Genomic DNA, 16,310 nt, shown 5'->3' on the forward strand with positions numbered 1-16,310 from the left:
ACATGTTTAAGTTTTAAGTTTTGTATTTCCAAAGGCTTATTAATTTACTGTTTTGAACATATAAACATACAGTACTACAAAGAAATTAAATGGAGCTTAATTGTAACATTGTTATAGGCAGAATTATGGCCCCTCAAAGATTTTCCCAGATCTTAAAAATAGTTCACTTTACATGGAAAAAGAGAAATAAGATTGAAAATTAAATATAGCCTATTAATCCAAGGATGTTAAAATGAAGAGATTATTTTGGATTATGTGATTGGGTATTTATTTCAAGAGTCCTTGAAAATAGAAGAGGAGATGATGACATATGAGAATGACTCATATGGAGGAAATATTATATTATTATAGAATAATAAGTTTATATAATTTTAAGGGACTAAGATCGTGGTAATATTGTAGCAAAAATAAAAACAGCACTGATTTTGGCACTAGCATTGTTGAGCTACTGTAAAGAACACATAAAAATGAGGGAGTGTTTTGAGAATATGGCAGTGGAGACAGGAAGAATTTTGGGTGCATAATAAAAACAGGTTAGAATGCTTTGAACAGATTGTAAGCGTAAAATATGGACATAAACATCTGTATAATTGACAAAATAGAAGAAAGTGAGGAGCATGACAAAAACAATCTAAATCCGTACAGAAAGCACCTATATTACTGTGAACAGACTGTTACTAGAAAAATGACACTAAATATCCTACTGCTGCTGCAACTGCTACTCAAGAGGGCGCAGAAATAAAGTCTTGATATACAACTCTACTCTAAAGGAAAGTGAGAATCTTTTATTTCGAGTCAAAAATGTGTGACTGAGGAACGCAGATTTCAGTTACGTTGAGTGTCATATTCTACTGCAGGAGAGATTATACAAACTTTTATAGTCAAAAAACAAAAACAAAAAAAAGAGACTTAAACTAATATATTACCAATTGGTAGGAGCATGAGGTAGATAGGCTACAGTAAAATGTGAAAATCTCTTCAATAGGATACAGATGCTATCACATTCAATGTTTAATGTTAGTAAAGGCTGGGAGTCTGCTAAAGTTAGGCATACATTCCAAGAGTTTTATCTGGAGGTCATGAGGAAGTTAGGTAAGATACAGATGTTAATAGTAAATGGCTATTATAATGTGCTAAAGATGGCCCAAGATAACTTTGGCTCTTGATCTATAACATTCCATCTCCTCACAATCATGAAGTTTTAGTCATTCAAGGCCCAACTGGATACAAGATTTTTAACATAGATGTGGCTAGTTTAGAGAACTTCAGTTCACATTAGAAGGAACATCAAATTGTAAACTGGAGGAGGAAAGGCAATCCTTGTGTTGGGAGTATTTTATCACAATATTTTTTAAATAAATAAAGAAAGAAAGAAAAGAAAACTTGTCAGTGTTGTTTCCTGCAGTTATGTAGGAAGATTTTTTAAAGAGAAATTTAGATACTTAGCTAAGGAGATTTCCAAAAACTTTGTTGAATGTTCTTTAGTTTCTTCTTGTGGCTTATGGTAAAAAAGTAAGAGGAAACAGATAAATTGATAATGAAACTGATAAGCAAAAAAGGAACCAGTATTTGATGATTTGGGAAATTTTCAGATTATTCAGATTGCAAAAGATGCTAAAATTAGGAGGTTTACTGTTAAGAGAATTGACATTATGATTGATGTATGTATATTCCATGTATGTATTATATGTCAAAATACATTCTGCTGTCATGTATGACTAAAAAAATAAAAATAAATCGTATGGTAAAAAAAAAGAAAATATGTTATAGAGAAAAGAGTGAGCATTGATTCTATAAGGTTTGTCATTATCTACATAGATCAAATGTTTATATTATTTAGTCCCATAATATTCTTTGAAAAGATAAAGCATGTAACTCATACATATCTGCCATCTCTGCAGAGCTAAAGGAATAGTGTGTGAACTGAAGGAGATCAGGGACCTTCAAAAATATAAAGCTAGAAGCTAATAATACTAATTATGTATAAACAAATGCTACATTTCATGGAAAAAGAAAGCTGAACCAGTAGGGGACCCATCAAGGCTATTAAGTAGAGTAGTATTTCTCCTAGATTTGAAATCCCAACTCTTTGCCTGGCTAAATATCAAAATCACTTAGTATCAGTGATTCCTTTTATTCCTTTCATTTTCTTCAGTTGGGTCTGAAGTATGTGAATTGTTATCTTTGCCTGCCCCACCGCTGCCTTTTTTGAGCAAATAACATTTTCTGGTTTCACAGGTGCTCAGAGAGAGGAAGATTTTGTTCTGGGTAACTTATACAAAGAGCTTTGCCTATATTAATTTAGACAGTATAGATGGGGAAATTTAGGACTTCAGAAGTGAGGAGATTAAGATGAGATTTTTGGACTTTGAGTTTGTGTTATAATAAGATAATTCCTTTGGAAACTTGGGGCTTGGTTAAATAAGTTAGACATGTGAAAAAAAGTGTTTATCTTGAAGTACTAGAAGGTGAAAAAGATGATGGTTCCACACAGATTTGGAATGTGTTAAATTCATTAGTTCCTGCAACTTTATATGTCAACCAGTAATTAAAGTTGCGGGAAGAATTTAATTTCCAAGTCAACTGATTTTGACATGGGAGATTACCTTGGAGTATCTAGGTAGATACAAAATAATCACTTGGAGAATGGAGGTGACAAGAAAAGGTCCACTTAATCCACAATTGCTGGCTTTGAGGATGAAGAAAAAAACCAAGAGCCTCAAAATGAATACAGGTGGTGTCCAGGATCAGAAAAAGGCAAGGGAATGGATTCTCCTCTAGGTCCTCAATAAAGCAACACTGACACTTTAATTTGAGTTAGACTGGGAGAAACTTCAGACATACAGAATTATATGTTACATCTGTATTGTTTTATGCTACTAAGTTTGTGGGGGGTTTTTTTTGTAGTAATGATAGAAAATAAAATTAACTAAAGACTTGGATCTCACATTTCTTTTATTTTAAAACATATTTAATAGATAAGTTCAAAGTTACAAATAATTTATAAAAATTTTACCCAGCAACTCTGTGGACACAACTTCAGAAATTCAACCTTAGCCACACTTTCTTTTCTTTATATCCTCATTCTCATTCTCATGCTCTCTTTGTGCCCCCTGTCACTCAGATCATTTGAGTTTATGTTGTTTATAACATACATTGTTATAACTTTGTTTTTAGTGTATACCCAAAGCAAAAACATATTTTAATATAACCACAGTAAACTATATAATGTAAAAAATCTTACCGAGTAATAAATTTAAAAAATAAATAAATCTTTGTCTCAAAACTTGATGAAGATTAGTTACATAAATGCCAATATTTTCACTGTAGCTGAAAGTTTTGTTTGCAGGTAAGTCCTGAGTAGTAGTTCTCAAAGTATGCTTCCTGAAACAGCATTTTCAGCACAGCCTGGATATGTACTAGTAATGTGCATTCTCACCTTCCCCACTGCCTCATTTACACCTATTCAGTCATAAACTGGACTACTTGGGTCCAAAACTCTGATTTAAATAAGCCTGAAAAGTCATTCCAATACATGCTAAAATTTGAGAATCTCAGATCCACGGACTACATGCCCTAAATTTTTTTATGTAAGAGGAGGAAATAAATAGGCCCCCCAAAGTTATTAAAGTGCCTGCTTACATTGCCAATTTCTTTAAAAAAGAAAACCTAAAAATCACTTATGTTTCTACCTCACTCTTTAGTAAAGTATTCAGTTACATTAATAAGTAACACTATGTTGACAGGGCTGTGAAGAATGATAGAGAATGGCAGAATTTTTAGGACTTAGTACTCACTTTTCATCATCAGGATGGTCCATTCTGCATCTTCCATAGTAAAAGTACCAGCCATTTTAGGTGATCTTATCATTGAAATTATGGATTTGGGGAGTAGCATCTCTCTCTCCATTTCTTTTCTTCATCACTTTATGATGTAAATCTTCAGAAGGGCTTTACAAAGCATCACGGTAATATATTTTCTATGAAATCATATAATTTCAGGAGCTGAGAAAAACTGAGACATCAGCAGGCTGTATTTTGAACTTGAATTATTATAAGTACCAAGGCCCCACACTCATTCATCCTAAGTAAAATGCAAGGCAGCTACAATTAGATTATAGAAACATAACAACAAACAGCAATCTAATCCTCTAAAAGTTTTTTCATTAAATAATCAAATCTTGCATGATAAGTATTATACAATGTGTATAAGCTTTTCTCTACACACAAAATTCATTTGCTTGAAGGGTTCTAGTAAGGTGAGAAGGAATGTTATGGTAGCATACACATGCTACATAATACCTTCAGAATAAAAGCATCCATGTCAGAGATGCTTGCTAAAATGTTTGTGGGTGAAACAAGATGTTACTGGGGTTCTCCTTATAATATTCCAGGAAAAAAGAAAAATAAAACAAAAAATAAAACAAAATAAATTATTTCAAGAAAGTGAATAGAATCACTTGTGAAGCTGAGAGATAATTACACTATTGTCACTAGTTATCTACATTTTTTCACAATAAAAAGTTAAAACATAAAACAATATAAGACAAAAATAAAACAAAAAAAACAGAACAATGGGAAAAACAGTGTATTTTTTTTAACTTTGAACTTTTTTTAAATGACTAATATTCTCAGACACAAATGTCTTTCAGAGGAAAGTCAAGAATAAACCCATGATATATTGAAGAAATTGATACAGTTTGTAAAAATGGAGATTTTTTTATAAAGGCACAAAGAGATACCTTATAGATAGGCATTTCAAAAGAAGAAAAAAGAAAGTATACAGTAGTTATGTCTCAAAATATTAATCTATGTTATATTTGTTTATGTATTGTTCATTTATTTCCCTTATGGAGACCCTGATAGCAAATCTGGTGTGTACCAAAGCAAAATCAAACATGTATACAGAAAAGCATCCATACATTCTATAAAACAGATATGATCTGATGGTACTTGGAAAGGCATTGTTTCCCTTCAAAGATATACTAACACCAGTCATGATGGGGATAAAGAGGCTTTGGAAGACCATTTAAGATGAGAACAAGAAAAGATGTGAAGGGAACATAGACTTGAACACCAGAGAGGCAGACAGCAGCACCTCCAAGAAATGTCCTCCAGCTTTTCACTGATGCCTCTGTTCCAGAAGAGGTGTGAAGGACAGCAGAAAGAGTGCTTGATTCCTCATGCATGTTCAAGAAAGGAAAAACTTCAGTCACAAATAGAGGGATTTAACAAGACTGATACAAGAACTCTCTTTAAGTGCCTTATTTATAATTAAATGGTTTGTTGTATAAACTGTTATTCCAAATTTCATTAAACATTAGTCAAGTTAATGTTAGAGATCAAAAATGGTAGTCAAGATGACTATAGGACTTCTATTCTGCCTATAGTGGCATTTTATGATTTTTTAATACACAACAATGTGAAAAATCAGAAAAATTGTTACTGCCTTCTTCAAAAATACATTACTAATTGGTTTGAAATTTAATTTTAGAAACTGACAATCATTTTTTTAAAAAAATTAGTTTGATGTTGAAGGCAAGAATCAGAAACAGTGATGTCATTTTAACTCATAAAAGGAAGGTGTATTTATGAGTAATGAATAATATTTAATTCTCCTTAGTAGTGTTATGTTAAATAGCTCTGCTTTCAGATTGAATCTGTAGTCTCAGAATTAAAAAATATTGAAAAACAAAACCTATTCTATACATACATTTTGATATTACTAGCAAAATTATTTCTGTTTACGTATAGTAACAGCAAACTTAGCATGTCCTCCACTCATTCTTTTTCATTTTTTTTTTTAAAGTGGGTTGGAGAGGGTACTGAGGATTTAACCTAGGGACTTTCTCAGGCAGTTACATGCCCAACCCTTAAAAGAAAAAATATATATAGAGAGGGGGGGGGGAATAGGTGTGTGTGTGTCTTGCTAAGTGGCTTAGATACTCACTGAGTGACTGAAACTGGCCTGCAACATGTAATCCTCCTGTCTCTAGCCTCCCTGATAACAGCCTTATGCCACCACAACTGGCTTATGATCACTTTTTAAAATGCTGAACAATATACAATTCTTCAAATGATTAAAAAAGAAGAAAAAAAGAAATCAGTGGTAGCATATTATTACATTCCATTACCTACCAAAAATAGAAATAATAAAAAATTAAAAAGACTATTCTCCTATATGCTTCAATTAGCAGAGCATGTCACTTAGCTTAGGGACAACACCCAAACTACCATGATGTGATATCATTCTCTCATTTGCAGAGATACTTCTAAATATTCTTCAGTTCTCTGCCAATAATGTGAAGTGGTGTGATATGAAGGGAAAAATTCATTGGTATTTTCACAACTGCCAGATTCCCCTTTTCCCTAATCAAAGAGAAGTACTAAGGCAAATACTCAGAAGTCTAGGATGTACCTCTTCTTTCAGCCTCTTCTTTTTCACTCTTAAATAGAATAAAAAATATCAGCAGAAACTTGCAAAATCTTGTAGAGAAGAATAATATTACAAGAACATCCACTTGTGATTACATCTGGTGTGATACTTAAACTTAACCTGTAAAGAACAGAATAATACTCATCATGTGGATCTTATTATGAAGTAAAGGAAGAAACATTGCCTTTGCATTTAAATAGGATTGAGTTTGAATTCCAATCATCATAATCTCCAAAATAAAATCATTGATCACAAAAAAGGACTTTTAAATTATTAGATCTATGCTTGTTATATACTTTCAATAAGTTAACATTGATTCCTTATAAATTTGAACAAAACATAATCCCAGAATAGTTTGGTAAGATTAAAACATAGTTTATCAAACATATGTTAGGTACCACTTAAATAAAGTAAGGATTTAAAACATTATAAACATTATGTTCAGAAATTTACTGATGTTTAAAAATAATTGAACATTGAGAATAATACTTCCAAATGAAGACAACTGAGATCAGTAAGATAATTTCCTAGACAGTAATTCTTTCTCAAGGTGTTTTCAAAAATATACTTTTAAAAATAGACACTGGGGCTGGGGATGTGGCTCAAGCGTAGCGCGCTCGCTTGGCATGCGTGAGGCCCGGGTTGGATCCTCAGCACCACATACCAACAAAGATGTTGTGTCCGCCGAGAACTAAAAAATAAATGTTAAAAAAAATTCTCTCTCTCTCTCTCTCTCTCTCTCTCTCTCTCTCTCTCTCTCTCTCCCCCCCTCTCACTCTCTCTTTAAAAAAAAAATAAAATTAAAAAAAAAATAGACACTGCATTTTGGGGGGCTTCTTTTAGCCTGAGAGTGTTTTAAGTGGTGAATACTGGAATGAAATTTACACTCCTGAAATCCAGAATATATGAGAAACCAAAAAAAAAAAAAAGGAAGAAAGAAGGAAAACTCACAAAACCAAAACACCAAATAAAATTAATTTCTCATGGGCATCTACTTTTAAAAATAATGAGTTTTGAAAACAATATGTTGTGTACAATAATCCTGCAAATGTTGATTAGCATTCTATAATGCTTGGAATCAATGTCTGCTATGAAATTAAAGAGATTCACATTCTGCTATGGTGAAAAAACTCTTGAATTCAAAATCACATTAGAATAAGAAAGTGAACTTTTAATGGAACTTTTATAACTTGCATGCATATATTGTGTTTATCTGTATTTTGTGTGAAGATTTAATCAGAGATGCCTGAATAAAAGAACAGATGGAGGCTTTATTTAAATTTAGAGAGAATGAATACCACATGCTGAGCTCAATAAAGTAATTTAAATAAGTTTCCCATCTTATATAAATTTTATTTAATTATGTATTCAACTTAGGAATTCTAAAATGGCAAAAACAAACTATAAAAAATGAATACTACCTATCTTTCCACTTGTATGTAAGCATAAATATATGCTTTAAGAATATAGAAAATTTTAAGGTATCATCAAAAGAATATTGAGATTTTACTATTGATTAGATTTACCATTAAAAAAAACAACAATAACAGTTTTTGTGGGCTCTAGTAGAGTGAGGTATTTGAATGTTCATATTCTCTTTGATTAGAGTTTTTTTTTTTTTATTCTTAGCTATTGTGTGTCCTGGTTTAATTTTAGAATTTAAACAAAGAATTCTTTTCCTTTATCTTTTCTTTTTCATATTATAAAGATAAAGTTTATAAAAATGATTATTTCTCTTTCAATTGTTTTATTTAGTAGTTTAATACACATGGCTGTATGATATAACAGAAATGAAAAAAAGATAAAATGTTTCTAAAATGAAGTAGTATGAAGTAATATTAATCATTATTACTATTAATGTTAACAGTTTGAAGGTCGACGTACACCATACACCAAAAAAAAAAAAAAAAAAATTACTCTGAGCAATAGTTAAGTATTTGAGGATATAGGAAAGTGGTAAAAAAAAAAGTTGAAACCTGAAAAAAAGATCTTCTCAAGGATTTGAGGGGAGAAATTCCATGTCTAAATGAAAAAGGATGGGCATCCTCTTAAGAAGATGTCCCTAGTCAAGGTATTGGAGCCTATGTGATGCAAGAAATTTTCTTCTTATAATAGTCTTAGGGTGTCACAGCTTCAATGTGAAGAGGTAAATAGTGTTCCTCTTTTGAACATATTTTCAAAGAAAAGTGAGAAACAAAAAATAAATTTTTGTTCTGATCATATTCTGTGAGTCATGCTTGTTCAATGTCCCAGTTAAATATATTCTTGTTCGTCAAGTCTTACCAACTCTATTTAAAGAATTGAGGAAAATGGGGTTCAGACAAGAAAGCAACTTTCCTAAAATCATGCTGAAAAAAGAGCCAGGATTAGAGTTTTTTTTCTCATGAATCATAGTGCAATACCCATTTCACTATTACCATGCCATGCTTTAAGATTAACTTTCCAAACACTAATTATAAAATAACTTGGTGATGAGAGGGGACAGAGAAATGTGGGTGGATGGAACACAAGGTTAAATAATTAATTCTTTAAAATGAGCCCACTGTGATGACCCCCACATGCTTTCTCTTTTCAAGAAAGAGTTTACCTGCATCCCTATCTGGCTTAAGTGTACACATTCCTCAGCAAACTACCTGCTATCTGTAGCAAAAATGCATGCCGAAAATAATGCCAATAAAAGAAACCTACGTTAACCTGAAGAAGGAGATTTTGAGACCTTTTCACAGACCAGATACAGAAACTCAGGGAGATAAGGACGATTCCTTTTAACTATAAAATGGGTAAGAATTTATGGTTAAGAATCCAATTAGATTAGGTCAGCATGGGTCAAAGTGACCCAGAGTTGTCATGGCAGTGGGGAATTGATAGTCTGATGTCATCTTGCTGTCAATCAAAAGTGAAAAAGTGAACTTGGTGAATTCTGGAAACTTCTATTGGATCCCCAATAAAACTGAAGTGTAGAAGAGACTTGTGGTTCCTTCCCTCTCTGAAAGGATGTACTCTCTCTCTCAAAAGTGTTCCCTTCTTCCCTTTCCTATCTCTTTAATAAACTTTTGCTTGTTACTTTAAGTGACATGTTCAATATCTTTCTGAGTTGATCACAAGAATCAAGGATTACAGGTGGGTCTTTGTACTGCTTTAGTTTCTCAGAAGACCCTATTCCTATTAGTATAAGTGCTTACTGTTTTTTTAAAAATTTAAGTTGTATATATTGACTTTATATTCTTGATTTAAGGACCATTCAATTATCCATTGAAAATTAAAAACAAAACAAAAATTTGGCATACGACTGTATAGAATTCAAATTTTTATGTGCATTATCAAATGAGTGAAAATTAGAAGATCAAATAAATTTTTATTGTATTTTTACTAGAGAGATGCTGAATTTAAGTAGAAAAGGATATATATTCTTTTTATCTCATGACTTATATACAAGAATAGTCAGCTAGTTGAGAGAAAATTTTTAGCAGGTATCTAGATCAACCTGTTCAAAATATATGAGGGCTGCAATGGTAAAGCATGTGTATTTTAAAACCACAAAAAAATGTTGGTTAATTTACAGATCTTAATTCATTACCTTAAATTATATTTGGGTAGTAGCCTAGCCTTGTTTACCAGTTTCTCAAAGAAATTAAAAAGAAGATCTAAATATTTTGAAATTTTTGTGGCAGGGATAATTTGGAGAGGATAAATCTGTAACCCCCCAAAATAGCAATGATTTTAATGGTTGTCTTCTTAAACACTCACACCCCAGGCATTTTTATAACATCTTCTCATCTTCCCATTCTTATATAAATTTCCTAAGTTTCCCAAGATTTATTGGTTTTTGTCTCATGACACATTTCCCATAAAATATATTTTCTCTATTTCTCAACAATATTTTTATGTGGAGGGCTCATTTTTATTCATGAATTCTTTGCTTTTCTACCAAATACCTTTATCAGTGAAGCAAACCAACCAACAAACAAAACATTGAATAAGAAACATCAGAGGAGGAAAAGATGAGAATGTTTCAAGTAGCATACTGCAATTTAGGTCTGGTATTAATGACCTAAGATTAGCATAGTGAGCACTATTTTAATAGTTTATTCCTCAACAAGACTGTCTTCATTTTGGACACCAGTTGCAGTTAGGATCATCAGGTCATCTGCATTTCTAACAGGTACAAGTTTGTGGTTTCCATATCCTAGGAAGATTCAATCAATCACTTAATAACTAACAGACCTCAGGAAGCACCATGCTATTATATATATATATATATATATATATATATATATATATATATATAGAGAGAGAGAGAGAGAGAGAGAGAGAGAGAGAGGGAGAGAGAGAGAGAGAGTTGTAGATGGACACAATACCTTTATTTATTTATTTATTTATTTTTAATGTGATGCTGAGGATCTAACCCAGCACCTCGCACATGCTAGGTGAGCACTCTACCGCTGAGCCACAACCCCAGCCCCAGCACCATGCTATTGATTACATTTTTACTATAAAGAATACAACTCAGAAACAGGTACATGAAGAGCCACATAGGGCAAGAACTAGGAGGATCTCAGACACAGGGCTTCTCTGCCCCCTCTTTTTGGAACCACGGTGCATTATTTTTTGGGCACATCAATGTGTTTACCAATAAGAAAGTGTTATTGAGTGTCAATATCCAGAATTTTTAATTGGGTTTTCATTATATAGGCATGATTGATTATTTATCACATGACTGGAAGTGAATTTCCTATCTCCTTCCCTTCCTCAGAGCATAGCTTGATTCAAAATCTCAGCCCTTAATATCATATGATTTACATGCACAGGAGCCCCATTCCCACCCAGTAGCTATCTAGGAACTCATCACTTAAGTAAACTCATTAGTATACTCAGTTCTGATCCAAGTTGCTCATGAATAAAAAGAACTCATGGTCTATGTGCCATCCACACTGTGAGGTGCAGTGCAGGCCTGTAATCCTAGTGTCTTGGGAGGCTGAGACAGGAGGATCACAAGTTTAAAGACAGCTTCAGCAAAAGTGAGGCACTAAGCAACTCAGTGAGACCCTGTCTGTAAATAAAATACAAACAGGGCTGAGAATGTGGCTCAGTGGTCCAGTGCCCCTGAGTTAAACACTGGGTACCCACCCCACCCCCCCAAAAAAGTTAAAATTCTTTATTACTTAACAATGTTTTTTGAATACCACAATCAATGGAATCATATGTGAAAGCATTACAGATAATGCCTGAAAAATGTTAAAGAGAAAGAATAAAAAATAATTGGTGATGATTCCAACAATAAAAAACAAGTGGAATTCTGGAAGATGAAGATACAGTAGCTGAAAAAAATTTACTAGAGGAACTCCAAAAGTTTTGAACTGGTAGAAGAACTAGTCAGAAAATTCAAAGAATGATGAAGACAGATTACAGAATCAGAATAACAGAAAAAAAAAAGGAAGTTAAAAATAATAAAAATTTTCTTAGAGAATTATAGGACATCATTAAGTATATCAGCATATTTATAATAAGTATTTGAGGAGAGGAGAAAAATAAAGGAACAGAAAACACATATTCAAGAAATTAAATAAGTTCCAGTAAGATAAGTATAAAGATATCCACATTGATGGTGCAGTGGTTTAGTGGTAAAGTACCTCTGGGTTCAGTCCCCAGTACCTACTCTGACCTCCCCCAAAAGATATCCACACCTAGAAAACATAAGAAAAATGTTGAAACACAAGACATTTTAAAACCACTAAAAACAACAACAACAACAACAAAAAAAAAACTTATCAAACACAAACAATCGAATTCCAATAAAACTGAACAGCTGATTTACCATCAGAAACAACCAAGTCCAGAAAGCAGTAGCTAAAGGAAAACACAGGCCTTCCAAATAAAAATTGTCTTAAAAAATTAAAGGACAGAAAATATAATCCTAGATTTCTAAAATTCATGTTTCACTGCTATCTAAGTTTTGTAATAATTATTAAAAGAAGTTTTAAAAGTAGAAATCAGGTATCCCAAGACTTTCATTCAAATTAATATAAAAGTAATATTGGTAAAGATTAAAGTGGTGAGAATATAAGACTGTATAAATGTATATTTCTTTCTGATTTTGGCTAATTAAAATCAAACATTAAAAAGACTATTTTTGCTGTTACTCTTCTAACATAAAATTTTTGAATTAGGCTGCATTGAACAAGGAAATGCACCAGGTACGGTCTCAAATCCATAAGGATAAATGCAGAGAATTAGAAATGGTAAAGAAGAATATTAATATAACAAACACTGAATATATGCTTGCTTTCCTTTCTTCTCTCAGCTTCTTTAGAAGACATAAAATTCTTTAAAGTAGAAATTTTAACAATGTATTTTTGGAATTGTAACTGAAGGATACAAAATATCCTTTATATATTCAAATAAAATAATTTATATATCATATTATATATTTGTATATATTATATAATATAATTTATATATTTATATAATAAAATGACACAAAAGTGGGAAAGTATTGAATTCTATAGGAGAATAAGATCTATATAGGAGTATTGGTAAAAGTAACCAAGTATAAAGATTTCCCTCATATTTTATGAATCTATTTATATGAACATCTAGAATACATAAATGTACCCAGTAAGAAATTGGATCAATTGTGTCTGTAGACAGTGGATAGAATCAGAACATTACAACTCAACTATGAGATGCCTGATTACATTTTGGAGTTGGGAAAATATTCTAAAATAATTGCAACTACTGAACAACTTTGTAAATGTACTAAGAGCTATTAAATTGACACTCTACATGGGTATATATGTATAATATATGAATCATTTCCATAAACATATGAAATACATAAAGTGTATATATATAGAGAGATATATAGAGAGAGATAGATAGATAGATATTCATACACATATATTACCTACACATATGTGTGTGTGTTGTATTTTCCTTTAAACAATCATTTTGGATATGATACTGTTTCAGTGAAATCTGATTCCTTGTCTAAATGATAACCTTTAATTTTTTTGGAGTTGATCAAAAATATAAAAAGGAGGTATAAAAATAAATTCTGGTTTTTATGCTTCATTGGTTATAGTAAACACTGAAATAAAGGGCAGTTGGATATGTTGGCACATGCCTGTAATCCCAGTGACTTGGGAAGCTAAGGAAGGAGGATTGCAAGTTTAAGGCCAGCCTCATCAATTTAGTGAGGCCCCAAGCACCTCATAAGAACTTGTCCCAAAATAAAAAACAAAAAGGGATGAGGATGTCAGTGGTAAAGCACTCCTGGGTTCAATGCCTGATACAAAAAAAAAAAAAAAAAAGATCTGAAATAAAGACTTAAAATTGAATTTATAATGTAAAGGAAAAACAAGAATATTTCAGAATTTTTTATTTCACTAAAAAATTATTTTAAATCTTCACACATTTATGAAGTGGTGTACATAATATCAGCTACTATGTATAAGCATTTACAATGTGCTGACTATAATAGCTGTCTTAAGGTACCATACTTGTACATTATCTCAATTCATTTTCATAATAAATTGTGTGGTTATCTACAGATATATAATTCATATCTACCTATAACTATATATCTATACCTATATTTTATATAAACTATTTGTTTTTACTTATGAACATTTTGATCTTATGTTGGATAGCCTAAAGACAATAGCAAACTTTAATTCCACTAGCAAATTTTATCAAGGGAGAAAATATTTCTGTTAAATCTAGGAAAGTTGAAAAGCTTATTTCAGAATTTCTGAATGCAGGAACAAGACATAAAATATATTTTAAACAACATATGTTCTAGTAGAAGAAAAGATTCTAAGACATAATGAAATAAAACTTTTCATTCTTAAAGAAATATAAGATTCTCAAAACTGAAACTCTCACTGATCCCACAAAATATAGATTTAACAAATAAATAAAGCAAATTTGGAAATGACACAACAATATTAATAGATCAATGCTTTTTTAATATGTTCTGAAATTATCTGAGTATTTGGTTTGGGTGTAAAAGGGAAAATGAATAAAGAATCTATATATTTACATAAATATATGTATATGTATATATTTTCACTATTTCCACTTTGCATCCTTAGGCATCTATTCTACATTCATTCTATGTACCAGATTTTAATATTTTTTCTTCTGATACTATTTTCTCAAAATCTTTCAAATCTTATAATATTTAGAGATATTGTATTCTAGTTTTGTTAAATTGAATTTAGTCAGAAATCATGCCACTATAGACAGAATATGCAATGACCTCCATTCTACTTATAGCCATCAACGGGCAGCCTGATCCAGATCAATAAGCTTGGAAAATTTTGCTGCTGGTAGTTTAACAAGTGCCTTGTCATGTATCCAGAATTCTCATCATGTTTTTAAACTATCTATATTTTTTCAATAAGATATATATATATATATATATATATATATATATATATATATATTCCATTTTTAATATTCTGAGCACATTTCCCTCAGTTGAATTTGTCTGCCTCTAAAAAGAATAGCCATCATAATCATGACTAATATGTGAGAAATTAACCTGTTACAGATTTCTAAGTTATCAACCTTAAACTTAATATCATGAGTTGGTTGTTCATAAGAATCAGTTTGAAATGACAACTCACTAGATATTTGAAGGTACAGAGTTTTGGGGGGTCTGTAACGTCACAGTTCTACAATGGTTCTATGAGTACACATATGAACAGAGAGTCCGATTATATATATAATTTTTTTAATAGACTGGTAAGGAAGACTGACTACTCCTTTACAAGTTTCTTGAACTAACTCTATTGAAGGGAAAAAAAAATATAAATCAATTTATCAATGGAAATCAGGCAAGAAGACAAAACAAAGTAAGAAAGAATTGAGTGAGAGATACATATAAATAAATATAAATCAATTTATCAATGGAAATCAGGCAAGAAGACAAAACAAAGTAAGAAAGAATTGGGTGAGAGATACATTTTAACGTTAATGTGATTTTGTACTTCTTTATCTTTAAATTAATATACTCAGTCCTGATTCATCTGCATTTCTTTATCTGGAATTATGATGTTTCAGGGCTGGAATAGATCCCCTGCTGAACTAATATATCTGAACCTTAGTTTAGTGTTTCTAACAATCCGTCTTCATCCAGACAGCCTATAGGGGTTTACCTACACTTCACAAACTCACAGTAATGTGCAGACTAAGATGATATTTGTAATAAAATATTTGCTTAGAAAATAACAATGACAACAACAATAAAATTTCGTATGTTTAAAAATACCCAAGAATTTGAATTTAGATCCTAAGGCATGTGTAATCATTAACATTTTCAGGCTCACATTTTGGGTATTTCGTATTTCTTCATTAACATATCAACATCTTTAAACGTAAACATAAGATAAGGCACCTGAACAACAGGAATGTTATATGAGCACTTTTGCTTTGCCACTGCCAGGGTGGAGCTACAGAAAATAAAAGAGAACTGGTAATGAGACAATAAGAAGTTGTTAGAAAATCAACAAAGGCAGAAAGACTTAGATTTAACCACCTAAAGCTGCTTTGGCAGCTATTGCCTAGACATGTTACCTTTACAGTCAGAGACAGGACACCAGCTGCATGCTGCCTGTGGACAATGGATGAGCCTCCTGTGCCATTTATTTCACTTGTGCACATTTCGATTTTAAATTGTTATCTATAGAAAACACCAAGCCTTTAGAGCACTAGAAGAGAACATATAGAGAAAAAATACAGCAATTAAAGTGATAAAGAGGGGGAGAGAAATGACTCTGCAGTGTTTATTTAAGCTATGAAGCAGAATCTTGCTGCTGAGTAAAGCAAAGATCCACACTTGACCATATCTATCTATATCTATATCTATATCT

General features: G+C 31.6%; 1 pseudogene; it reads right to left on the minus strand.

Annotated features, from left to right (window-relative positions):
• The window catches only part of LOC113183421 (adiponectin receptor protein 1 pseudogene), a 58,655-nt pseudogene extending 42,554 nt beyond the window's left edge, over nt 1-16,101 (minus strand).
• Nucleotides 16,102-16,310: the final 209 nt, after the last annotated feature.

The sequence above is a fragment of the Urocitellus parryii genome, chromosome 10 (genome assembly GCF_045843805.1).
Source record: "Urocitellus parryii isolate mUroPar1 chromosome 10, mUroPar1.hap1, whole genome shotgun sequence".
Classification (NCBI taxonomy): Eukaryota; Metazoa; Chordata; class Mammalia; order Rodentia; family Sciuridae; genus Urocitellus; species Urocitellus parryii.